Genomic DNA, 26,510 nt, shown 5'->3' on the forward strand with positions numbered 1-26,510 from the left:
AACCAGTTTGTGAGTGTACAGGAACAGGAAGAAGATAATGATTTTGAAATAGGATTGATCAGAGACAAAGATGAAGAAGAAGATCAAAAGCAAGCCAAAGAAAAGCATCCTGCAGCAGAAGAAGAACCTCAAGAGAATGAAGACGTTCCTCACCAAGATGAACAGGTGAATGAGGAACAAGCTGAAGAGGAACAAGCAGAGGGAACAGGACAAGAAGCTCCTCAAATTGGAGTTCCAGCAAGGGAATTTCATCCCAAGCCATTCAGGTATAGAGGTTCCCATCCTACTGATCTCATAATCAGTGACATTGGGAAAGGAACTCAAACCAGATCACAAATGAGGAACTTCTGTGCGTTCCAAGCATTTCTATCCATCCTAGAGCCTCGAAATCATCAAGAAGCCTTGGGAGATGCTGACTGGATAGTAGCCATGCAAGAGGAACTAAATGAGTTCGAAAGGAACAAAGTCTGGCACCTTGAGCCAAAGCCTAAGGAAAAGAAGATCATTGGGCTCAAGTGGGTGTTCAGGAACAAGCTGGATGAGCATGGTACCATTGTAAGAAACAAGGCAAGGTTGGTTGTGAAAGGCTATAACCAACAGGAAGGTATTGATTTCGATGAAACCTTTGCTCCAGTAGCTAGATTAGAAGCTATTAGAATTCTAGTAGCTTTTGCCTCTTTTATGGGTTTCAAACTCTATCAAATGGATGTGAAATGTGCTTTTCTAAATGGTTTCTTAAATGAGGAGGTGTTTGTAGAACAACCTCCAGGTTTCGAAAATCCTAAATTTCCAAATCATGTCTTCAAGCTTGATAAAGCTCTTTATGGGCTTAAGCAAGCTCCAAGAGCCTGGTATGAAAGGCTCTCAAAGTTCCTCCTGAAAAATGATTTCAAAAGGGGAAAGGTTGATAAAACTCTTTTTCTTAAATCTAGAGGAACTGATTTGTTGGTAGTACAGATTTATGTTGATGATATTATATTTGGTGCTACTAACAATGGTTTGTGCAAGTACTTTGCTGAGCTAATGGGTGGCGAATTTGAGATGAGCATGATGGGTGAACTAAATTTCTTCCTTGGACTCCAAATAAAGCAAACAGCAGAAGGAATAATGATTCACCAGCAGAAGTACATCAAGGAACTTCTGAAGAAGTACAACATGGAGAATGCCAAGACAAATCACACACCTATGGGAACAGCAACGAGACTTGATGATGATCCACAAGGAACAAGTGTGGATCAAACAACTTATAGAGGTATGATTGGTTCATTGCTATATCTAACAGCCAGTAGGCCTGACATCTCTTTTAGTGTTGGATTGTGTGCTAGATTTCAGTCTAACCCTAAGGAATCTCATCTAACGGCTGTTAAGAGAATTTTGAGATACCTCAAAGGAACAGATAACCTGTGTCTGTTCTATCCTAGAAGTGATGACTTTATGCTTAGAGGATTTACTGATGCTGACTATGCTGGTGACTTAGTCAACAGGAAAAGCACCTCAGGTATGGTTCAGTTCCTTGGCTCTTGTCTAGTTTCTTGGGGTTCCAAGAAACAAAATACTGTTGCATTGTCTACTGCAGAGGCTGAGTATGTAGCAGCAGCTGCTTGTTGCTCTCAAGTCCTTTGGATCAAACAACAGTTGCGTGACTTTGGTATTAAATTTAATTGCATTACTATCTATTGTGATAACACTAGTGCAATTTGCATATCTAAAGATCCAGTCCATCATTCAAGAGTGAAGCATATTCATATAAGGCATCATTTCCTTAAGGATAATGTTGAAAAGGGTTTAATTAAGTTAGATTTCTGCCAAACTGACAATCAAATTGCAGATATATTAACTAAGCCCTTGAATAGAGAAAGGCATGAGAAGATGAGAATGGAACTTGGGATGATTAAGTTATACTAAGAGAAATGCATCAAGTTCCCTCAGGTATGACACTCAAACTGACGTGCTTAAACTATTGTATACTGTGCACAAGTGTTATATGTTTAATTACATAGTTAAGGCAAGTTGTGAGCAGGAGTAACATTTACTAATGGGCATGTAAATTTGAAAGTCATAGATATTAGAACTCCAAAATTGATTGCATGAGCCTTGTTGAATTGTTCCGTGTATCAAGTTGTATTTGCAAGCAATTTCATTGAATTCAAAAGATAAAATTGTTGTGTTTATCTGATCTTCAAAATTCCAATTTTTTTAATCTAAACACTAAATTCGGATGAATATATCAAAATTCATCATTATCTTTTGTTCAAAAGTTGCCCACATCCATTACTCTCTTGAAACACGGTTTACGTTTCCCTAAGCAATAAATAGGAGTGTCAAATCAATTAAATTCACCTCACCTCCCAAACGACACCTCACTCCCTCAAGTTACCTCCACCATAAAAGCATGTCAGCCTCACCAAAAATTACACCTCACAAAAATTACCTTCTCACTCATCACTTCGATCAAAACTTCTCACCAATGTCTGTCTCACCAAAAACCCAAGTTGAAGCCGAAACAAACACCAACCCTGTTCCAGAAATTACCATGGAAATCATCCCCGAAACTCAAAATCCTGAGCCGCAAAAGAAAGAATCTCCTACTGCGTCCAATTCTTCCCGAAAGAGAAAATTCGAGGACATGCAAGAAGAGGAGGAGAGCATTTCGGAGATGGGGGTCAATTATCGAGACAAACCTGCCTCTATGAAGAAACAGGAGAAAATTGGCGATCACTTTGTGACAGGTTTGGCTCTTAATTTACCTTGGTGTAAATCTGTCAAGCTTTATGAATTGTTGGATTTGTTTGAAGCTCAAAATTGGGTGAATTTGTTGGGTGAGTGTTTTAATCGGAGTATGTATGTTGATGCTATGAGGGATTTCTATAAAAGTTTCAAATACTCTAAAGGTGTTATTCGCTGCTGTGTGTATGAAAAAGAAATTGAGTTTGATGCGATGTACTTGGCTGAGTTGTTTGATGTTCCTAATACTGGATATGACTTGTATTTTAAAAGCAATGTGATAAGGAACCCTCTTCCTGATGCAAACATTGATGAGATTGTGGAGTATCTAGGTGGAGACCCTGAGGAAACCTACATAAACCACAATGACCTAACCCCTCTTGACAAAATCCTGTTAAAATTCGTGTTCAATGACATTATCCCTCGTTCTCAAAAGAGAGACAGTGCCAACAAGCTTGACTCTGTCTTAATCTACTGCCTAGCCAAAAAGATCCAGATCAACTTCCCTTCAATCATGATCCAACATCTAGCTCATTGTGTTCCTAAAGGCTGGAAAATTGGATATGGTAACCTACTCACTTATGTGTTTGAAAGTTTTGGCATTTCCTTTGCTAATAAAGAACCCCTGCCCCTCAAAAACACCGAATATATACAACCTATTTTCCTTGAAAACCATAAGATGAAAGTTGTAGATGGATGTTTTGAAGTTGTGCAGGAGGAAAAGAGGCCAAAAGAAGTAGGTGGTCCAGTTGAGGGGGAAGTAGGAGAAGATGAGGCAAAAGAGGCTATAGGGAATGTGGTTCAGGAGTTACAGGATCAGGAGGAGGAAGAGGAAAAACAGGTGGAAGAGGTTATTGAGACAGGGGGAAGGAAGAAAAGGAAGAGTTTGAGGTTGATGAAGAAAAAGGAGACCTCTGCCCCCATTTGCATTGATATCTCAGGGGTGCAAGAGGATTTGCAGAAAGTCACAAACTCTCCTACTTCGGGCAAGTATGCATCTACTTCAGGTTTTGCAGCATTCAGTTCCCCACCGAAAGTTCCCAGCGAAGATGTGAAGGAGATAAAGGAGATGCTCCAGAAGGTGCTGAAGGAACAAGAGCAGTCAACGGTGAAGATGGAGGAACTGAAGAAGAGTGTGCTCACTCTTGATGCTGAGCTGAAGAAACTGGTCCAGAGCTCAGAACAGGGGAGACTGTCCACAGTGAAGGACATTGTATCTCAAATCAGCAAGAAGCTTGAGGATCTTGCTGTTGATGATGACCAGAGCACTGCTTCCTAACCTCTCTTTCCTTGCAGCCTTTTTATGTTGATGAAACTTCTGTTTATTTGTTTTTGGGAAACAATTTTTATTTGGTCTGTAATATTTGGGCACTCTGTTTTTTTGTGAACTTGCAAATTTGGTACATTGGCCGATGTTTTAAATCGGTTTTGGATGATGAATGTCTATAATGCTTTTGCCTATATGCTTTGTGAATGTTTTCTCTCTATATGCATGCTTCTTGTCTTAACACTAGACCACTTGATGGTGCTGTGTTATGGTATACTATGCTTGTATGTTGGTTTTTGATAATGCCAAAAGGGGGAAAAGATGCAAACTATCTAAGGAAACTTAATCATTCTATGGTCTCTGTTCGAAGTCTTCTCAGCAAGCCTACATCTCTACAGGCAGGTATATGTAAATACAAGTTTTTCCATTTTTGCAATTTTTCTTCTTTTTGTTTTCTGTCTTTTACTAAGTAGTTTCTTTTCTGCATTGCATTATTTTTTTTGCATTTTCTTTCCTTAGTTTAGGGTGGATTATCTTTGTTTCCTTGTAAGTAAGTTTGGATTGTTTGTCATCATCAAAAAGGGGGAATATTGTTGGACTTAATGATTTTGATGATGACACAACCTCACTTACTTACATACTAATAAAGGCTTGATTGTTTGAGTGTGTGATCAGTGCAAAGACTAGGAGAATTAAGTGTCGAGCAAAGATACCATGAGGAACAGGAAAGCCAGAAACAAAGCTATCCAAAAAGAAGAGTTCCCTCACAGGAACTGGCGCTTCAGAAATGAAGACTTGAGAAGAGAAGGTTCCCTCAGGGAACAGAAGCTTCAGAGAAGAAGCATCACCAGAGAAGAGAAGTTCCTTCCAAGGAACAGAAGCCTCGGAGTAGAAGCTTCATCAGAGAAACATGAAGACTAAATATATTTTTATATTTTAGGATTTATGTAAGTATAAGATATTAAATGGCACTCGAAAAATCTGTGTGGAATTGGTCTAAGAAGATAAAATTGTGCATGCTAGTTTTTAGGAAAACGGTTGCAATCTAAAATGTTTATCTTTTGAAAGGGATTTTATTTCTTTCTGAATTTCGAAAATATCTTGTGCAAAAAGATTTTATTTTATTTCCTTATTTTCGAAATTATCTTCTGAAAAAATAAAATCACCATGTTTTCCAAAACTTGCGGCCTACTCTCCCACGTTCTTCTTCAAGTCGTGGTTCTGCAAAATTGAGGAGTTCTTGGTTCCTTAAATTAAGGGACATGATCTTCTTAGTGGGCATGAGTAGTGGCGTAATGGGTTTGCAGCACAATGAAGTTTTTCCAAGGCGTTTTGTGATCTATAAATAGCTCTTGATTTCTGTTGGAAAAACTTGTCCTTGCTCACATAAGTTTTCAAGCTTTTAATTGAGTCAAGCGTCCAATTCCACATAAGTTGATTAGAGTGTTCTTAATGTTCTTATACTAGAGTTTGTTTTTCTTTCGAGTTGTAATTGGGGAATGGGGAAGTTCGAGTGAACATTTGTGTATGAGAAAGAGAAGAGAAAGAGAAAAGAGAAAGAGAAAAGAGAAAGAGAAGAGAAAGAGAAGAGAGAACAGAGAAAGAGAAGAGAGAACAGAGAAGTGAGAAGAGAGAACAGAGAAGTGAGAAGAGAGAAAGAGAAGAGAAGAGTAACAAGTTGGGTGACTTGTTCCTCAGGGTCTCAAGTTCGTAGCGCAACTTGAGTTTGAGTCTTTAGCTTGTAATAGGATCGTTTGCCCTATTCTAGTGAAGATTCTTTTCCCAAAATCCCAAGTGGTCGTGGTTTTTCTCCTTGTTAGGGCCAAGGAGTTTTCCACGTAAAATCTCTCTTGCATTCTTTAGTTCCTTCAGTTAATCTCTCAGTTCCTTTAGCTAACTTAATTTTAATTCCGCAAAAAGTTTGGCTAAACTCTCATACTACAATTCAACCCCCCCTTCTTGTAGTATTCATTGAAACAACAGATATGAATCACACTATCCAAGCACCATTCATTATTTCTTATTAAATCAGAAACACGCCAATGACCTTTAGAATCAGGAATATGAATGTTAGGGACTAGGTACAAAGGACATTCACCTATCCAATGGTGAAACCAGAGAGAAGTGTCTTTACCATCTCCTATGTTCACAATAACTCCTTTTTTAGAACATTCCTTCCAGCCAAAATGTCTTTCCAAATAACCGAATCAGTAGGCTTAGGAATATAATCAAAGAAGTTAGAATATTTTAGATATTTGTTTTTCATAATATCAATCCACAACTTATTATTCTGAGTTAGAATTTTCCAACCAAGCTTTGCCATAAAGGAAATGTTCCATCGTTTTAAATCCCTAATACCTAAACCACCTTTTTCCCATGGGATCACAAACAACTTTCCAATTAGTTCTAGGAATATGTTTAGATCGGTTGACTCTATTCCAAAGAAATTGTTTGCATTTTTCTTCTAAATCATTAATTACACTCATAGGCAAGATATTAGTTTGCATAGCATAAACAGGGTAGGAATTTAAAACAGATTTATTAAGAGTACATCTTCCGGCCATATTTAACAGTTTATCTTGCCAGCCTTTAATTTTAGCACAAGGTTTATCTAAAAGAGGGAAATAATCTAAATTGCTTAAACGTTTATGAGAAATGATAATACCTAGGTATTTTCCAAAATTGGTAGTATTAGAAATATTACAAACATCACAAATAGACTTCCTAACATTGTGAATCATTTTCTTAGGAAAAATAGCCGAGGACTTGAGAATATTTATAGTAAGACCAGAAATAGCCTTGAAATGATCAAGGACTTCCATCATCGTTTTAATATTAGTAGTAGTAGCTTTACCAAATAAGAACACATCATCGGCATAAAATAAATGGGATATATTAATATTTTTGGCAATTTTCATAGGCTTCCACGATCCATTATCAACCTTATCTTGAATCATACAGGATAGCCGATCAAGGCACAGGACAAAAATGTAAGGAGAAAGAGGATCGCCTTGTCTTATTCCCCTTGAAGGGGAGAACGACTCAATGATTTCTCCATTCCATAGAAGAGAAATACTAGGGGTATTGTAGACACCCATTTGTGTCTCCCCAAAACCAAACCCAGTGATGAGTACCTTTCGCGTCGAGTCATAATCGAATGAAGCGAAAGTGTGGAAAGTCTAGTGTTGCGGATAGTTTTAATTTCTTTTCTCTTCTCTCTGTTTTTGAAAACTTATTTTAAGAAAACAGCCAATCCAGTTTGGTTGGTCCATGATATGGGTCCAATAATAGTGTAGTTGGATGGGGCTTGACAAGAGCTTTCCAACGATATATTATAAGCCCAATTCAGATGAATATTGAGGGAATTATGGCCAATTTACTAAACTGGGCCCGGTTTGAGCCTTATATGCGGCCCAATGATCTAGGGGAGGGCCTAATATGATTTATCATTCCTAATGCAATTAGGAATGGTTTTAGTCTTCTAGAATCTTCTAGAAGGTTCTTTTCATTCCTAATTCAATTAGCATTGATAAATTGACTTTTGACTTTTCAGAGTTTTAATTAAAATCAAATAGCATTTTCGAGGAAATTATATGATTTTATCCTCCAGTACGGTAAACTTATCTGATTTTCGAAAACGCGTTGGAAATAAGCTTGGCGCCTAACCCCAGGCCTTGGCGCCTGGCGCTAGTGTTGGTGCCTGGCACCAGTTAGCCAGGGGTGGCGACAGCTCTGTTTTCTGTGCGTCAGACTCTGTTTTGTTTATTTTATCTTTTTGGCTGATTTTCTCTATAAATATCGTATTAAAAACTCCGTTTTCATTCACCTACAATCAGTTTTCATTCGCAATCAATATTCACCAATTCTCATCAACAATCATTAATTCTTTAGCATTCTCTCTTTCATTCATCTCTTTCTTTCTTTCTTTCTTCTAAACTTTGTTTTCATATACAAAATTCCGCATTCATTAGACCCAAAAACACCTAGCCATATTCGAAGTTGCCTTCGCCCTAGACGTGAAAGGTTTAATTTCTGAGGGTTTGGTCCCAAATCTCTCTTTCAATTATTTAATTTAATTGTTTATTTATTATTTTCCTTGAAGTTACTAACGTGTGTATTTTGTTATTAGAAAGAGGTACGAGGCATCAAAGTAAGTGCTTTAATTGATTTATTGATATTATGATATAGAAATCATGTTTATATTGTTGTTATGATATTCCTAGTATCATGTCTAGGGTAATTTTAATATTAAATATGATTGCTATGATGCCTTTTATTCTCTTCCTAATATTTATGATTGTTAGTATCATGTTAGGGCTAAAGATTTGATTTTTATTGCTTAGTGACATGCTAGGGTTTGTTATTAATCTTGTTAGTATCATGCCTGGGATCTTGCTACTATTATGCTTTAATATTAACATGAACATGATTATGATTATAATTGTTATAATTTATGATGATTATGAATATTATTATTATTATTATGAATATTATTATTATTATTATTATTATTATTATTATTATTATTATTATTATTATTATTATTATTATTATTATTATTATTATTATTATTATTTTATAATGATGATTATGGTTATTGTTATGATTATTATTCATGATATTGATTATTTATTATGCTGCTTGATATTTTATTGTTATTGCTTGATCACGCCTTTTATTGCATGTTTAAAGGGAATTGGTACTTGTAATCATGCTTAATAAGATAATTAATAATCTTGTTTAGGGTTAATTGTGATTATAATTCAAGTGATCGCCAATAATAGATTTATTTGTGCATTATATTCAACCAACATAGATAAACAGGTTTAGGGTTAATCCTATTGATTGCATGTTAGTCAGAAAGCGCACATGAATACGATCAGAATAAAGTAGAGGCCTATTATTAGGGCAGGTTCAATCTCTTTTAGGTTGGATTTGTACCATCATCCCCGAACCCTTATTTGGTTCTAGACCTTATGGAGTTGACGATCTCTTGGATCGTTAAGGGGTGTAATCTTTACCTCGTGAACGGTTTACAAGTTCCTAAAAACTTGTTGGCGACTCTTTTGCTCTATCTTCTTTCCCTTTGGAAGCCACCGTACTTTAGTGTATGATCACAGTGGGGTTCAAGTTAGTGGGATTAAAGCTTGAAATATTCCCTACAGTTTTTTGGCAACTCCACTGGGGAGGATTTCTATTTTAATTCCTGAATTTGTTTCGGCAATAATTTAGAATGAGTGGATGAGACTCGAAAAGTTCTAAGTATTTCATGTGCGTAATTTTGATTAACATTATTGTCATATGCATAAAAAATATCTCATTGGAAAGACCATCCGTAATGAGTTAAAAACATAGGATTTTACACGTAGGAAATTCGAGGAATGTCTTTCACAACTAGGACTGAAATAACACCGCGCGAAACTGGAAAATTTTATCGAGCACAGAAAGCTGCTGAGGCATGTGGGAAGTAGCGTCAGGGGCCAGAGCTTGGCGCCAGAATTTTAGTTGTAGCTCCAGACACCAGTATTGGCGCCAGGAGCTACAGTTAAAAGCTGGCGCCAGTCTCTGATTGCTGGCGCCAACTTCCCCCAATACCGAGCCAGAAATATGCGTTCTAATTTCGACCGGTTTTTCGTATTGTTTGCTCGATCCTACTTCCTGATTGAATTTTTTCTCACTTTTCTGAAACCCATATGTGTTCTACATATGGACATAACCCTCTGGGAATTCATGCTCCTTCTACCCGATTGAACGCTCCGTGCAACAAAGGGTACATCCGAGATTGTTGAATTCACCAAACCATGGAAGCGAGTTTTTTTTTCTAAACTCGCGGTGTCCCATCCACTCGCGCCAACCCTTCACGGTTAGGCTTCCGCGCGGTGCATCTGGAAAATTAACCATGGACCCTCTATTGACTAAACCATATCCCGAACTTTAGAGAACTAGAGCCATGGTTAGGTTGCAAACTCATTGCATCATATTGTGCCTACTTGACTACTTGTGCATTATTTGTTGTGCATACTCTATGTGATTTTTCCTAACCGTTTGTTTGACTTGTGTCAAAGCTTAATAAACCGATTAATGACTAAAGGAATTTTTTTAATTAATTAATTAATTAATTAGAGATAATAAATATACCTAAAATCGAGTCATAGTTCCTTTAAGTCAACCCGGATTTTTATTCCCGTATACTGCACAAGCGTCAACTTGTTTTGGTCATAGCTGGAGTTCTAGAAAGAACTACGAGTCGAACAAAATATGGATCTGTAGCCCCGAGGTTTATCTTTAATTTGGCGTTGGTTTCGTCCTAATCAGAGTCACGTATAAAAAGTTATGACTAAAATATCACAGCCTGTCCAGTTTAATGTATATACGTGAAGTCTTAACTTAGTCTTTGCTTGAGTCTAGTCACATAGTCTAGCCACATGGTCATGACACGAGTCTTAACATGTCACCTACACTCACTAGTCTTAGCACACACTTTGAATATACATCACCATGGCCATGTCTTAGGTTCATGCATGAGTCGGTCTTTTCCGTCATTTGAGTTGGAGGGTACATCCTATTCCTAATTCTTCATATCCCTCCATTATTCTTCTTCACATTCTATTCCATTTTTCTTCACTTCCTCCATCCATTGCATGTTGAATAAAGTTTGAGTCAAATAATTAACAATAGATATCCCCAAATTCCTTTTCCACAGTACTTGGTCGAGGAGAGAAGGGCGATTAATCAAGGACAACCTCTTTGTTCAAGTCTCACTTTTTGATAAACCGATTCGTTAAAAGAGGAAGGCTAAGAAGATAATGGCAACTCAAGAGGAAGTCAATGAGCTTAGGAACCAACTAGTTACCATGACTGAAACACTGAAGCTACTCACCCTCAAGGTCGATGATCCCGTGAAGCAACAACAAATGAACCTCATGCAAGAAAGTTTGAGGAAGCTATCTAGTGACTACAAATTTCAGGGCATGAGTTCATAAGGGGTCTCGCTGGACAAGGAACTTCTTCCACATAAGTTCAACGCCACTGACATCCCTAAATTCAAGGCAACAGATAACCCTTACTTCCATTTAAGAGCTTTCGAAACTATAATGAACATTAAGGGTATCGATAAGAAGGTTTTCCCCTCTCTGTTCCCACTATCTCTTGAAACCGTTTGCCAACAATGGTACTTCTCCCTTGACAAGGAGAAAATCTCTACCTGGGAATCGATAGTGAACGCTTTCATTAATAGATACAAGTGCAATATCCAAGTTGAAACCGGTCATAGACAACTTGAGATGCTAAGACAAAAAGAGAATGAAGGTTTTACTTCTTTCTTTAATAAATGGAGGGAAACTTCCGCTAAGATGATTGAAGTCCCCACCGAAAAGGAATCTGTGAGGATGTTTATCAAGAATCTCCAAGAAAAGTATTCAAAGCACCTAAAATATCAACACAATTTGAATACTTTCAAGGTCGTTTATGACATTGGAATTGAAATCAAAGATGACCTTGCAAAGCAAAAAGCTACTAACAATAGTAACCACGGTGGCTGGAAAGGAAAGAAGAACGACAATCCTTCTTCTTCCGAAAACGCCCACTCTAGTAACAATGTTAGTACCTTTGATCTCAGTGAAGTTTTAGCCATGAATAACCAAGGATCTAAGAAGCAACTAAGGAAAGACTTCACCCCCATTGTGATGAGCTACGATACTGCCTTCGATCGACTCCATGCCAAAGGACTCATTACTCCCATTGGACCTATTCAAGATCCCGCACCTGAAAAGAGATTGCCTAGTTGGAATCCAGACGAACACTGCAAGTACCATCAAGGTAGGGGTCATACTACTGAGAGCTGTTGGAAGCTAAAGGAAGCTATCCAACATTTGATTGATAATAACACGCTTCCCATGCCTCCAGTTAACAAGAAGAGCGAGTGATGATAAAGGAAACAACACAAGACAAGAGGCGAGCTTCAATTACAAGATTTTGTGACCTTTTTTTCTATTTCTTTTTCATTTTTTTCCTTTCCCCAATAAGTCTAGCATAGGCACCTTTTCCTTTCCTTAGATTTATTTTGTAGGATCATAATATATTTTCCTTTAATAAAATGAGCACTTATTTCCTTGCATATGATCATTTCATTACATTGCAAAATATATATATATATATATATATATATATATATATATACATGTCGAATTAAGCACAAGGTATACCAATGATTTGAGGCACCCCTTGTAGCCACATCATATCTCCTTTCACCTTTCAAATATGCAATCCTTTCTTCATAAACCACTTTGAGCCTCGTCTAACGATAGACCTTTCTTTTTTCAACCTACATCTATCTATCCTTGGGATGGGATGGTGTGCAACTTTTGCAATTCTAAAGAAAGCTTGAGCAAATTCAAAAGATTAAAATAGCAAAAATAGCAAAAAATAAATAAAAGTGTACAAAAGGGTAAGTGTTCCAATGTCTTTGATGTGAAAATATCTTTGATAAGAACACGTCTCAGATTGCGTCTCTTATCGAGTGCTCGGTAGCGTGCCTGAGAAACATGAATTCCAAGTGAGTGATAGACCGCATGATCGAGATTGCTCACACTTATAAAAATGAAATAAATGCTAAAGCAAAAGAAAGAGCTAAAAAAAGAGTAGAAAACCTCAAGCATGAAAATACAAATGTTCAAAAGCAAGGTTGCACACCTTGGGGGCTTATCTAGGGTCTTGAGCCTTTATCCCTTTTTTCTATAACCTTTAGCCTAACCACGTTACAACCCTTAAAAGACCTTTTTGAGGTATACACACAATTGTGCGAGGTTCGGCTAGAGCTACGTTCGGCCTGATTCCTAACGGATACGTAGGCAACCTCACATCGAGGTGCGACCGTAATAAAAATGCATTTATATTTACATTCACAATTGATCATATCAAGGGATCCCCTGTGCTCATCCCTTCTCACTTAGAGCTAGACTTGGGGGCTTGATCCCTACATCATAGCTTACCTAGCCTAAGAGTCACCACCATTTGACTCTTTTCAATATATTTTTCCACACACTTAGCTCTTGCGGCCTAGTTTTAGTGTCACTTTCACACACTGCACAGATACATGACCAAATATACTTCCCTTAGGAACCCTTTGTCATGAAATCTTAACACAACGTTGAAGCATACCTTATCATATCACTCATCAATCATAATAATCATTGCATCATGAAGTATGAAGTGCTTAGCCTCCGTGCCTAAGTTACCTAAATGCTTTCATCATGGAGTCAACAGTTGAGATAGCCTAGGATGGATTAATCCTTGCACCTTGAGAGATAGTATCAAATGACATTTGACTAAGCTCATTCAACATGCATTCGGAAACTTTCGATTCTTTTTCCCGACTTTCTTTTTCGGGAGAAAGTCGGTACCCTCCACAAAAATGACGAAAATTTTTTGTTTTTTGCATTTTCGAGTCGCACGATCACATTACAACGCACACACGAGTCATGTACAAATTGAGTCATGTCATGTCATATCACTTTAATTTGAGTCACACATTGTCATTTCACTTTGAGTCGAGTCAACCTCGAGTCAGTCAATCACATCGAGTCAAGTTTATACCTTGAGTTGTGTCAAGTAAACGAGTCAGGCAATGCTAAGCCTTAGGTCAACCCTAAGTTAATTAAAAAGATTGGCAAAGTTCTATAGTCAAAATAAATACAGGTGCAGCAGAACAGGGAAGACCCTATCACAGTGTTCAGCGACAGAGTCAATTCTTGGCGCCAGAGATATTTCAGCAACGACAGAGCTCGAAACCTCTCAGAAAGGTGATTTCGACCTCATACAGCAATTTTGGGTTCCTTGGTACGCCAGTTAGCCTCTCTAAGAAATTTGACATGATTTAGTAATCGGCTTGATTACCTAAAGTGATCGACCTAATGAAAGATCGTCTCACTTAGCTTAAAGCGCCTAAGCATTGGCTCATTAACAAAAAGCACCGACATATAGGTTCATTCGCAAAAGGACACCGACGTACAGGTTCAAAGCAACGGAAGCGCCGATGTACAGGCATAGCGGAAGCAAAGTTCAGGCGAACTTTTAAGGATCGACAGATGGAGGTCTTCGGTAATTTCCTTTGGAAAATTATCGCAACGACTGAGGATGACTTTAAGTAAAGTTATTTTCGACGGCATTCGCTAAGATTGTGGAGGTTGTCACCCAAGATTTGAGAAGATAGCACGAGATGGGCGGTCTTCGACGGCATTCGCTAAGATTGTGGAGGTTGTCACCCAAGATTTGAGAAGATAGCACGAGATGGGCGGTCTTCGACGGCATTCCCTAGCTTGCGGAGAGTTGTCACAAACAACTGGAGGCAATTTCGGGCGAAGTTTTCTTCGATCATGTTCCCTTAGGCATGGAAGATGGTCATAATGCGGATGGAGATTGTTTCAAGAGAAATAATCTTCGATAGTATTCCCTTGGACGTGGAATATTATCAATGAGGATGAGGATTTGTTTCGAGAGAAGCAATCTTCGATAGTATTCCCTTGGACGTGGAATATTATCAAGGCGGAGGAGGATCGTTTCAGGCGAAGCAATCTTCCATATTGGAATCAGTTACGGGCGTAGCGGTTTTCAAGCAGGATGGCATTCTCTAGCTTGCAGAAGGTCATCAAAACAACAAAAACAACAGTAAAGCGGCAAATCGGTTACTTTAAGAGACGTGTGCTCGACGGTGCAAGATACGCGTTTCTTAACTCTTTTATCTGTTTAACTAATGCTAGTTTTGTAGGTATCGGTGTTACAAATGTGATTTAGGATCGCAGAACGTTCTGAGTCATTCTCCGTCCCTATCGATACTTTGACTTTTGTTTTCGAAACTTGCGTTTCTCCAAACTCAGTTAAAGTGGGGGCTTCTGTAGACACCCATTTGTGTCTCCCCAAAACCAAACCCAGTGATGAGTACCTTTTGCGTCGAGTCATAATCGAATGAAGCGAAAGTGTGGAAAGTCTAGTGTTGCGGATAGTTTTAATTTCTTTTCTCTTCTCTCTGTTTTTGAAAACTTATTTTAAGAAAACAGCCAATCCAGTTTGGTTGGTCCATGATATGGGTCCAATAATAGTGTAGTTGGATGGGGCTTGACAAGAGCTTTCCAACGATATATTATAAGCCCAATTCCAATGAATATTGAGGGAATTATGGCCAATGTACTAAACTGGGCCCGGTTTGAGCCTTATATGCGGCCCAATGATCTAGGGGAGGGCCTAATATGATTTATCATTTCTAATGCAATTAGGAATGGTTTTAGTCTTCTAGAATCTTCTAGAAGGTTCTTTTCATTCCTAATTCAATTAGCATTGATAAATTGACTTTTGACTTTTCAGAGTTTTAATTAAAATCAAATAGCATTTTCGAGGAAATTATATGATTTTATCCTCCAGTACGGTAAACTAATCTGATTTTCGAAAACGCGTTGGAAATAAGCTTGGCGCCTAACCCCAGGCATTGGCGCCTGGAACCAGGCCTGGCGCCTGCGCGCTAGTGTTGGTGCCTGGTACCAGTTAGCCAGGGGTGGCGACAGCTCTGTTTTCTGTGCGTCAGACTCTGTTTTGTTTATTTTATCTTTTTGGCTGATTTTCTCTATAAATATCGTATTAAAAACTCTGTTTTCATTCACCTACAATCAGTTTTCATTCGCAATCAATATTCACCAATTCTCATCAACAATCATTAATTCTTTAGCATTCTCTCTTTCATTCATCTCTTTCTTTCTTTCTTTCTTCTAAACTTTGTTTTCATATACAAAATTCCGCATTCATTAGACCCAAAAACACCTAGCCATATTCGAAGTTGTCTTCGCCCTAGACGTGAAAGGTTTAATTTATGAGGGTTTGGTCCCAAATCTCTCTTTCAATTATTTAATTTAATTGTTTGTTTATTATTTTCCTTGAAGTTACTAACGTGTGTATTTTGTTATTAGAAAGAGGTACGAGGCATCAAAGTAAGTGCTTTAATTGATTTATTGATATTATGATATAGAAATCATGTTTATATTGTTGTTATGATATTCCTAGTATCATGTCTAGGGTAATTTTAATATTAAATATGATTGCTATGATGCCTTTTATTCTCTTCCTAATATTTATGATTGTTAGTATCATGTTAGGGCTAAAGATTTGATTTTTATTGCTTAGTGACATGCTAGGGTTTGTTATTAATCTTGTTAGTATCATGCCTGGGATCTTGCTACTATTATGCTTTAATATTAACATGAACATGATTATGATTATAATTGTTATAATTTATGATGATGATGATTATTATTATTATTATTATTATTATTATTATTATTATTATTATTATTATTATTATTATTATTATTATTATTATTATTATTATTATTATTATTATTATTATTTTATAATGATGATTATGGTTATTGTTATGATTATTATTCATGATATTGATTATTTATTATGCTGCTTGATATTTTATTGTTATTGCTTGATCACGCCTTTTATTGCATGTTTAAAGGGAATTGGTACTTGTAATCATGCTTAATAAGATAATTAATAATCTTGTTTAGGGTTAATTGTGATTATAATTCAAGTGATCGCCAATAATAGATTTATTTGTGCATTATATTCAACCAACATAGATAAACAGGTTTAGGGTTAATCCTATTGATTGCATGTTAGTCAGAAAGCGCACATGAATACGATCAGAATAAAGTAGAGGCCTATTATTAGGGCAGGTTCAATCTCTTTTAGGTTGGATTTGTACCATCATCCCCGAACCCTTATTTGGTTCTAGACCTTATGGAGTTGACGATCTCTTGGATCGTTAAGGGGTGTAATCTTTACCTCGTGAACGGTTTACAAGTTCCTAAAAACTTGTTGGCGACTCTTTTGCTCTATCTTCTTTCCCTTTGGAAGCCACCGTACTTTAGTGTATGATCACAGTGGGGTTCAAGTTAGTGGGATTAAAGCTTGAAATATTCCCTACAGGTACAAATACAACTAATGATAAGATTGACAATATTAGAAGGGAGATTTATACTGAGAAGAGTGTCTTTAAATAAAACTCCATTCAAGACAATCAGAGGCCTTAGACAGATCAATTTTAAGAGCCATAAGGTTAGCCTTACTAGAAGCCTTATTAAAGTGGTGAGCTACTTCTTTAATAATAATGATGTTTTCCTCAATGGACCTATTAGGAATGAAGCTAGATTGAAAAGGACTTATAAGATAATCCATAATCAGTTTTAAGCGATTAGAAATGCATTTAGTGATAAGCTTATAAATGGAATTACATAAACCTATAGGTCTAAAATCTTTCATAGTCATAGGGCAATCACACTTAGGAATAAGAGAGATATAAGAATCATTAATAATATTAGGAATAGACCCCTTTAAGAAACAGTCTGAAATAAAATTAGTAATGGAGACACCAAGAGTGGACCAATGATGTTGGAGAAAAATAGGTGGGGATTTTATTAGATCCATTTGGAAAAGGATTGCTTTAATTTCCTGATTAGAAGGGGGTTGTTGAAAGCTAGGATCAGAGCAAATCGAATTGTACTTAGGATAATGATATAATTTCATCAGATCAAGATTGATATCCAAACTCTTAAAAGTATTTATAAAATAAGATCTAGCCATATGTTTCAAAATCTGTAAATCATTTATCCAAAATCCTTCATTATTTTGCAAAGATAAAATTTTCCCTCTAGATTTTTTGATATTAGCAATCAAATGAAAATATTTAGTATTACAATCAGCATTTTTCCTCCAATCAAGACCCGACTTTTGAGCATAAATAATACGTTCTATATGATAAATATGATTTAATTCGAAAAGTAAATCCTTTTCTTATTTAACTAGAAAGGGAGACTGCTTTTTAGAAAGAGCTATTTGGATTCCATCAATCCTAGCCACCAATCTTTTTTTTTAATTAGTAATGTTACCAAATATGTCATGATTCCAAGCTTTAATATTAGTTAGAAACTCAGATCTTCCTTTAAGAAAATCAAAAGCATGCAAATCCCAATTTTTAACAAAAAAGGCAGAGAAATCACAATGTTCTAACCATGCAGCTTTACACCTAAAAGGATAAGGACCACCTTTACGATTATTAAAAACAGAAATTAAAATAGGGCAGTGATCTGAATAAGTACGAGCAATATGCGATACCTGTGTATTGGGATAGGTATTTAGCCAGCTCGGGTTCCCTAATGCCCTGTCCAAACATTCTTGGATAAGATCGAGGCCCTCCCTTGCATTATGCCATGTAAAGGGGTTCCCGGAGAAGCCAAGATCCACCAAACAAGCAGCCTCCGCAAGCTTGTTCAGATCAGAACACTGCGTTTGTCTAAACCGAAGCCCATTCGACTTCTCCGATGGTTTAGTCACCTCATTGAGATCCCCCAAAAATAACCATGGAGTGTCATCCGGAGGAAGAGTTGCTTGCAAATCATTCCAAAGCTTGTGACGTTTAGCAGGAGAAGAGGGAGCATGAACCGCATATAGTAAAACCTCCCTACTATCCGGAGAGAATTTAAACAGAGCATGAAAATAATTTTTTGTTTCTCCCTCAACATAATCAATCAATTCTACATTCCTATTATACATTAACCAGATTCCACATCTAAGACCATTAGGATTGATAAATTGGAAGGCATCAAACCCAAGTAATTTCGCAACTTTTTCAGCACGCAAGCCATTACTTTTAGTCTCTAAAATAATGAAAATACTAGGCTTATGAGCAGCAATTACCTCCCAAGCGTGAGGAATGAACTCGTTCCTTGTAGCCCCCCTTACATTCCTAAGTACTATTTTCATGTTGAGATCAGGAAATTCTGGAACAAGATTACCACCGCAAAACAGAATGTCAAATTTGTCCCACTCCTTCCATTGCATCGAGCGTTCCATCGAGACAATGTCGTGCATTTTCAATGGTAGCACCATTGAATCTAACTCCTTGATCGTGTTCTTTGTTTCCCAAAAATTCACCTCTAGTTGTAACCCCACTATCCCTTTTCTGATCACGAATATTTTCATAAGGTGATCGGGGCTTTCTAGGTCTTGCTCGCTGTTTCCCAAAGTGAGATTGATTATTTGAGGGTCGGAGGGAGGAGGAACCAGGTCGTGTTGAGGGTAGCTTGGCCATGGAACCTGCTTTTGGTACCACGACTTTAGTGGTTGTTGTGATGGAGGGGTTGATATTAGAGGCTGGTTCGATGGTGATGGAAGGTTCACAGAAAGTGGATTGAGATGAGGGAGTTGTGAATTCATCATTTTGGTAATCTGAAGCAACGTGTGGTACATCATTTCTATCTTCGCCGGAGTTGGAGGCGACTCGATCGATGACCATAGCAGAGGAGTTGATGGATTGGGAATCGGGTGAGATGGAGGAGTAGATACTATTCTGGAAATTTCGGCCGGTGATAGAGTCGGCCTGAATGTGAACTGGCTCGGGGTGGGAATTGTGGGAGATGGAGGTGGGTGGTGGAAGAGGGGTGACGACATTCTCATGGAAAGGGGTTAAGTAGGAGTGATTGGGAGGTCGGGGTGAATTAGGGGTGGAGATAATGATAGGTTGGTCGATGGAGTGGGAAGGTTCTGCGGCGGCGCAAAGGACTCCCTCCGGGATATCCTTGCTGCCCGTCGCGGTGGTCAGATGGGTGGAATTTTTGCCTTGTTCTTCTCCATTTTTGGGGATTTCTTTGGATTGTTTTTCAGTGTGTAGGTTTTCTTGAGTGATCATATTCTCTGAGATGGAAGATAATATAGGGGAATTTGAAGGGTTTGCATGCAATTCCATTGCAGGAGCCGAGTTATTGGATGCCAAATGGCATTCAAGGTTTTTTGAAGGAGCAATTGAAGATGAAGGGGAAGTGTGTGGGAGAAGTGAAATGGGGGAAATATTTTCCGAATTTTGCTAATTGTTTTCGAGAAATTGCTCATCATTGCCTAGTATTATTTTATCTTCTAAAATTTGATTGGGTGGGGAAAAGTTAGAGGATTCCAGTAAGGAAAAAGAATTAGGAGAAATTGATTCCATAATTTGTTTATCAGAATATTGGGAGTGCTTATTATTTTTCGATGATGGACTGGGCTTAGAGGAAATCAGAGAGGTAGGTTTCGTAATAGTGGGCTTCGATGAATTGGGCTTCAAGGGAGAAATATTGTGAGGGTTATGGCTCGGTTTAGATAAAGCAATAGAAGAAGTACCATTTTTTTTTTACTAATGATTTTGATTGATAAATTTTCTTTTTGTTTGTAACAATTGTCCAAGGACCATATTCTTTTGAAATATGGGGAACATTGACTCCTAAATCATGGTTAGTGGAAGAAGAAGACATATTAATGTCAATGGGAGAATTAGACTTTTCTAGGATAATGGGAGAAATATTTTTTTCATGATTAGTGGAGGATGAAGACTTTTCATGAATTGAAGGATTGGGAAGCAAGCTTTTACCTTTGTCTACCAAACCCACTTTTAGAGTACATTTTTCTTTAGTATGACCAATTTTACCACATGAGAAACAAAGACACTGAATATTTTCATACTCAATTGCTTGCCATCCATTGCCAACCCAAACATTAGTAGTTAAAGGACTAGTTAAATCAATTTCAAGACATACCCTAGCATATCTAGCACGAGTAAGATGATCAGTAGCATAATCAACACGGAGGGGGTTACCTGCTAGTTTTGCTATGTCGAAAAGAGCTTCCTTGTCAATTTGTCATAGTACTCTACCGGCAATTCAGGAAACCTGATCCAAACGGTCATTCTATCAAAAGGATTCATGGATGGTCTAAAATTTGGTTTCCACTTGGTTATCATTAAGTAATGATCCAAAATGAACCAAGGGCCACCTAACATGGCTCTTTCATAATCATCTTGGATAGAAAACCTAAAAAGATAAACATCCTTTCCAAGATCAATAACCTCAAGAGATCCTTTCGGTCTCCACATAGCCCGAACTCTTTGAGTAATAAAAGATGGCCTAACTGATATCCCCAAACACTTCCCCATAAGAGTTAATTTCCAAGGTTTCCTAAGCTTCTTTAGAGTGTCTTTATGAAAAGAGACTGCTTTCATAGGGTCAGGAGAAGGTATATCATTATCTTCCCATTCAGTTGATGAAATTACAATTTTTTTAGCCTCCGAAAACCATTGTGAAGAAGCTTGAACATCCTCACGAAAAGACTGTTTGATCACAGGAGTCTTACTTATGTCATTCCTGATCAGGAGTAATACTTATCGCAGGAGTGTTACTCTCCTTGTCCTCATCAAGCATATTAACATCTTGAATTGAGGGGATGCCTGCAATATTTGAAGTAAGGGTTTCTTCTGGTAATTCGTCTTGAATAAGTATCATGTTGATATCAGCTTGGATCATGGGATCGTTGCTGTTGATATCAACTTGTTGAGGACACAAATCAGAGGCCACATGCACATCATGCGCACCACTAGGTGTTGTTGAAGTGGAGGAAACCATGACATATGCAACTAAGACTTAACAGAGAACACAAAAGAAAGAAAAGAACAGAAAACAGGACAGGGCAAAGATGAACTCGACGATCGAATACCTGTAAAAGAAAACAATTTGAGAAAGAAGGCAAACAAGATCCCTAACAAAGGCTCCCAAGGCCTCCTTGCCTAAGCAAGGAGGGAAACCCTTGATGACCTTAGAGAGAGAAATAGAGAGCTAGAGAGAGAAGTCATTATAATAAGAGTTTTAGTATTCCTCTTTTGATGTTTTTTTTAGTTTCTGTTTTGTTCTGTTTTTCTTTTCTTCTATTGTTGTCAAAAAAAAAAACAAAAAAAAAAAAAAAAAAAAAAAATTCTACAGTGACGCTTATACCCTTGTTTCTTTTTCTTATTTTCCTTGTTAATTGACTTTGGTCTTCAACTTCAGTTGCACTTTCCCCTTTTCCTGCTCCACCGTTCATTGAAGGAACTTCTAAGCTATCCCTCCATTGAAGCAGCTTGCGAGGTATGTTATTATGTCAATGCTAATTTGATTTTTTTTTTTTTTTTAACTCATAACCTAGCTTTTAATCGTGATTATTTTGATGTTTTTCTTGATATTAAGATTAATTATATTTAATTTGATAGTTGGGTGAAATTGGTATTTAGTAGGATCAATTCATTTGTTTTAATTGCAGAACAAAAACTGTAATATTTGGTGCAAATTATGATGAAAACCTTTGATGCTTATGAAAGGCAGCCCAAGTTTGTCTTTGTGAACTTTATTTGGTGCAAATTTAGTGATATAATGATGAAAATATAGGAAATCTTCAAAGGTTTTCTATAATTAAGTTGAGCTTGTTAATCCGTACAGTTGAATAGTGGCCGCAATGGTATCATTTCTTAATTAAATTCTTTATTAATTGAATACTACAGCTATAAGAAAAATAAAGGATGTAGGAGTTAATTTTAGCAGTAATCTTGTCTAATTTTGATCTTAATTAATACGGTTTAATGGGACATCTTCGATATGGAAGGTTAGCAAGTAAAAACAATTTCATGGTTTGACCTAGGGTTGTTAAAGTTATTGAAAGAATCTTCGTCTTATGAGCAAAATGGTTACTGACTTACTGTGTGGTTGCAGCATATTGTTATTACAGAACTTGATTTTACTCATCCAAGCATCAAGGGTGTTGTTTTTATTGAAGGTTAATCTGCTAAAGAAGTAGTTTCCAACCAGAACTGGTGTAGTCGATGATCAGTGGCAATCCACGAAGGGATGTAGATGGCCTTTATTTCTTCTATGGAGATTATGGTAACCATTTTGTTAACAATGATGGATCAAATCCGCTATTACCTACTTGTGAGAACTAGAGAGATCTCAGGCTTGGTTTGATACTTTGATGAGCTGTTTGGTTACTCTTCTTAACCTGGACTATGATTTTGATACAAGGAATTGGAGGAGAAAACCAAATTTGAAGAGCACCATAAGGTACCCTACTTGTGATTAGTTCAATTTGTGGGGCTGTCGTGTGTGCCTATTGTGATTGCGACTAGTGTAAATTATTTTGTGTTGAATAATCAGTGTTGGTAATTTTCAGGATGGTAATTAAATATTGAGCAATTTGTTTATTAATTGCAACATTACCTCTGCATATGATTTGGCTTATCTGAGCTATCACATTCCTTATCTCATGGGTCCCTCTTATATTTCTCTCTTTTTCTTTTCTTGTGACTTGATCTTCTTAAATATTGTACAACCTCTAGTCCTCTATACTTTGCAATAATTAATAAATAAATACATAAGTAGAGGAAGTAACTTATATCATAAATTCGTAATAGATAAGCTTATGAATGAATCTTGTTCCTTGTTTTGTACTTATATGTCAAGCTCTTTGAGTATGAGTTCACATGTATTTGTGAGTATAAGCATATTGCACAAATTAGATTTCACAGTTACTAGTATTAGACTCATGATTAGATTTTTTTTCCCTATGAAAATGTTATTTTCTTAATAGACTTTTCGTATTTTATGAGAGTACAAGAGTATTTCAGTTTAGATTATTTATGGAAGCTGGAAAGAACAATCTGATAAAGAAGTGGTAGAATAGGCCAAAGACCATTAAAGAGATGGGAAGGACAAAGGTGTGTAGCTGGCTTTATCTATCTATGTAATGCTAGATGTCTACTTGGATAAGTTCTTCAAGCAACTTTATTAGTGTTCGTATTTAAATGCGTCTTCTTTGACTCATTCTTCCAAAACTTTGTTGTGGTGAAATATAAACACATCCCTAATTTACACATTAAAATTCATCTATGTAATGCTAGATGTGTGCTTGGATAAGTTCTTCTAGCAACTCTATCAGTGTTTGTTTTTATAAGCGTCTTATTTGACCTATTCTTTCATAACTTTGTTGTTATGGATTATTAGCATGTCCATAATTCACCAAAAGGCTTATTGGAAATAAATGGAAGTGTAAATAGTCTAACATGTTTCGGAATTTTTTAACTTTAGCTTCTTTAAGATGTTAGCTTTATAATTTTAGTTTTATCTTAAAAAATCTGTCTTGAATAAGATTATGCAGATGTACTGTTCTTGAAGGTTCTTCCCTGCATTAGTATTGTCAATATCATCATTTGTTATGGAGCATTTTACCATTTAGCTCTTATCAAATATATCATTAAGATTACGTCTGTAAAGTCATTTTTTTTTTCAACCTAGTTAATAGTACCGCCGTTCTTTTATGTTCTACTCACTGTGTGTGGGTGTAAGATAACGTAAGAGAGAGGATGGTAAAAGGTGGGTTTGTGTAAATAAAAGTGAATAAAGTAAGGGAGTGATGTTCTACTCATTGTGAGTGGGTGTAATATAACGTAAGAGAAAGGATGGTAAAAGGGGGCTTTGTGTTAAAAAAAAAAAAATTGAATAAAGTAAGGGAGAGAGAGCGAGAGTTTGAAAAGGTGTAATTATTGTGGGGTTGGAAAGGTAAGATGATAAAGAGAGTATGTCGTTCATAAAATAAAGCAAAATGGTTAGAACTTAAAAGAACAGCCTAAAATTAAAAGTCGATAGAACAAAAAGGATCGGAAGGAGTATTTATTAAATTATATGATGTGATCAATCTGATCATAGTTGTGATTTTTATATGGTAAGTAATCAATATGCAGGATTCTTTCTGCTAGAAATCATTCATATCCATTCTGATAAATGAATTGAATATATACATTCAGTTAATTTGGGCTGTATCATTTGGGATTCGATTCACTTTGATATGGTTTAAAGTTTTTGGGGGTGTTGTACTTAATGTAAATGGAGCCTTGATGGCCCAAAGTCAGAAGGTATAGTGGACTAGTTTTCAGAAGGCCATCCCTCCTCTTTCAATTCCTTTATATAGTTTCTGCAGCCATTCTCTCACCTTTTCAAACCTGATTTTGGATTCATTTACACCCCCATTCTCCTTGTTCTGAAAAAAATAAAATAAAAATGAGTGATATTCCAGAAGAATTGGTGCTGAAAATTCTGGTTAGGTTGCCTACAAAGTCTCTGCTGCGATTCAGGTCTGTTTGCAGATCTTGGTATTTTCTTTTTAGTAGTTCCCATTTCATTACTTCACACAAACTTCACAACCATGCTACTGGTAACTATAATCTTCTCTTTAGGCACTACTGCTTCATCCGACAAAAAGAAATATACATCTTATATGATGAAAAGTGTAGTTTTGGTCCTTTTAGGACAATTTGGGGACTGGGTTTTCCATTTGATAGGCTTCAAGGGAACTACTATACAATTGTGGGCTGTATTGATGGGTTGATTTGCTTATGGGATGACACTCATAAACTCAACCCTATGACTCTGTGGAACCCCGCCATCAGAAAGTCTTATCAGGTTCCTAATCTTTACTGTGAACCATCTGGTAGTAGATCACCGAGTTACCTAAAATGTTCTTTTGGTTTTGGCTTTGATGCTGTAGCTAATGACTATAAAATTTTAAGGATTGCCTTTTGGTTTCGTAATTTCACAGCAAGTAGGAGAGTTGACTCTAGGCCTTTGTCTTTTTCGACTAAACCGGTTGCATGCTCCGCTGACATTTTCTCTCTGAATACTAAATCATGGAGATGTGTCAGTAATTCTGTATCCTTGCAACAACTTAGCGTTCCTGTCTTTGTTAATGGCGCTCTCCATTTCTTGACTCGCAAAGATGGTAATCAGTGCTGTATCGTGTATTTTAGTCTGAATGCTGAGACTTTTATGGAAATGGCTTGTCCTGAGGGCGGGAAACTTAATATTGACTCAGATAATCGGATTGTGGGATCCGCGGGGACTATTTTCCTGCTCCACCAAATTTCAGAGTATCAATATGACATATGGGTAATGAAAGAGTATGGTGTGGAAGAGTCTTGGACCAAGCTATTCCAAATTGATTTGGAATTGCACCCTGGAAGAGGAAGGAAACATTTAATTAGCATCAATAGGAATGGGGGATTAATAATATGCGGAAATGGTAGCTGGATTTGCTCTCCGCTTGTGGTACGTGTACAAATTTTGGATTTTCAGCCCCTGTACTCATACATTGGTCCACATGCAGAAGTCTATTCAGAAAGTCTGGTTCTATTGGGGGACGAAAATTGTGCAACACATCTGCAACAAAATAATGATGACAATATGCAGGGGGAACATATAAGAAAAGGACTTGAGATTCGCCATGTTCGTAGAACCATAGCAAGAGGCGGGGAAAGAGTGCACGATTGCCTTATATTAATTTGTAAGCTTCTTTTTTTCCTTGCTGGCTTTCTGGATTCTTGAACTTGTGTCAATTGGTTAAGTAATGATGAAATTGCTTATGAATTATCTAATTGTTGCTTTATTATGAGCTGAATGTTACAATCCCAGAGCCTCACAAACTAGGGTGTTTATAATTTTTTTTTTAATCTGTGGTTTGTAATTTTGTGTTACGTGAAGTCTCTTCTCTAGTAATTATATTCTGCTACTGTCTTAAGTTGATTTTAATTCTTCTTTATATATGGACGTGTTAATTACTTTTTCTTGGTCACGTGTAGGTTTTTGCA

At 36.9% G+C, this 26,510-nt stretch overlaps 1 pseudogene across 1 annotated transcript; it reads left to right on the forward strand.

Moving 5' to 3' along the window:
- The first annotated feature begins 21,818 nt into the window (after nt 1–21,818).
- On the forward strand, nt 21,819–26,210 carry LOC145557361 (F-box/kelch-repeat protein At3g23880-like; annotated as a pseudogene). Its single transcript, XR_014092298.1, has 2 exons — nt 21,819–21,969; nt 22,588–26,210. The product of XR_014092298.1 is annotated as an F-box/kelch-repeat protein At3g23880-like (transcript).
- Nucleotides 26,211–26,510: the final 300 nt, after the last annotated feature.

The sequence above is a fragment of the Chenopodium album genome, chromosome 9 (genome assembly GCF_948465745.1).
Source record: "Chenopodium album chromosome 9, dcCheAlbu1.1, whole genome shotgun sequence".
Classification (NCBI taxonomy): domain Eukaryota; kingdom Viridiplantae; phylum Streptophyta; class Magnoliopsida; order Caryophyllales; family Amaranthaceae; genus Chenopodium; species Chenopodium album.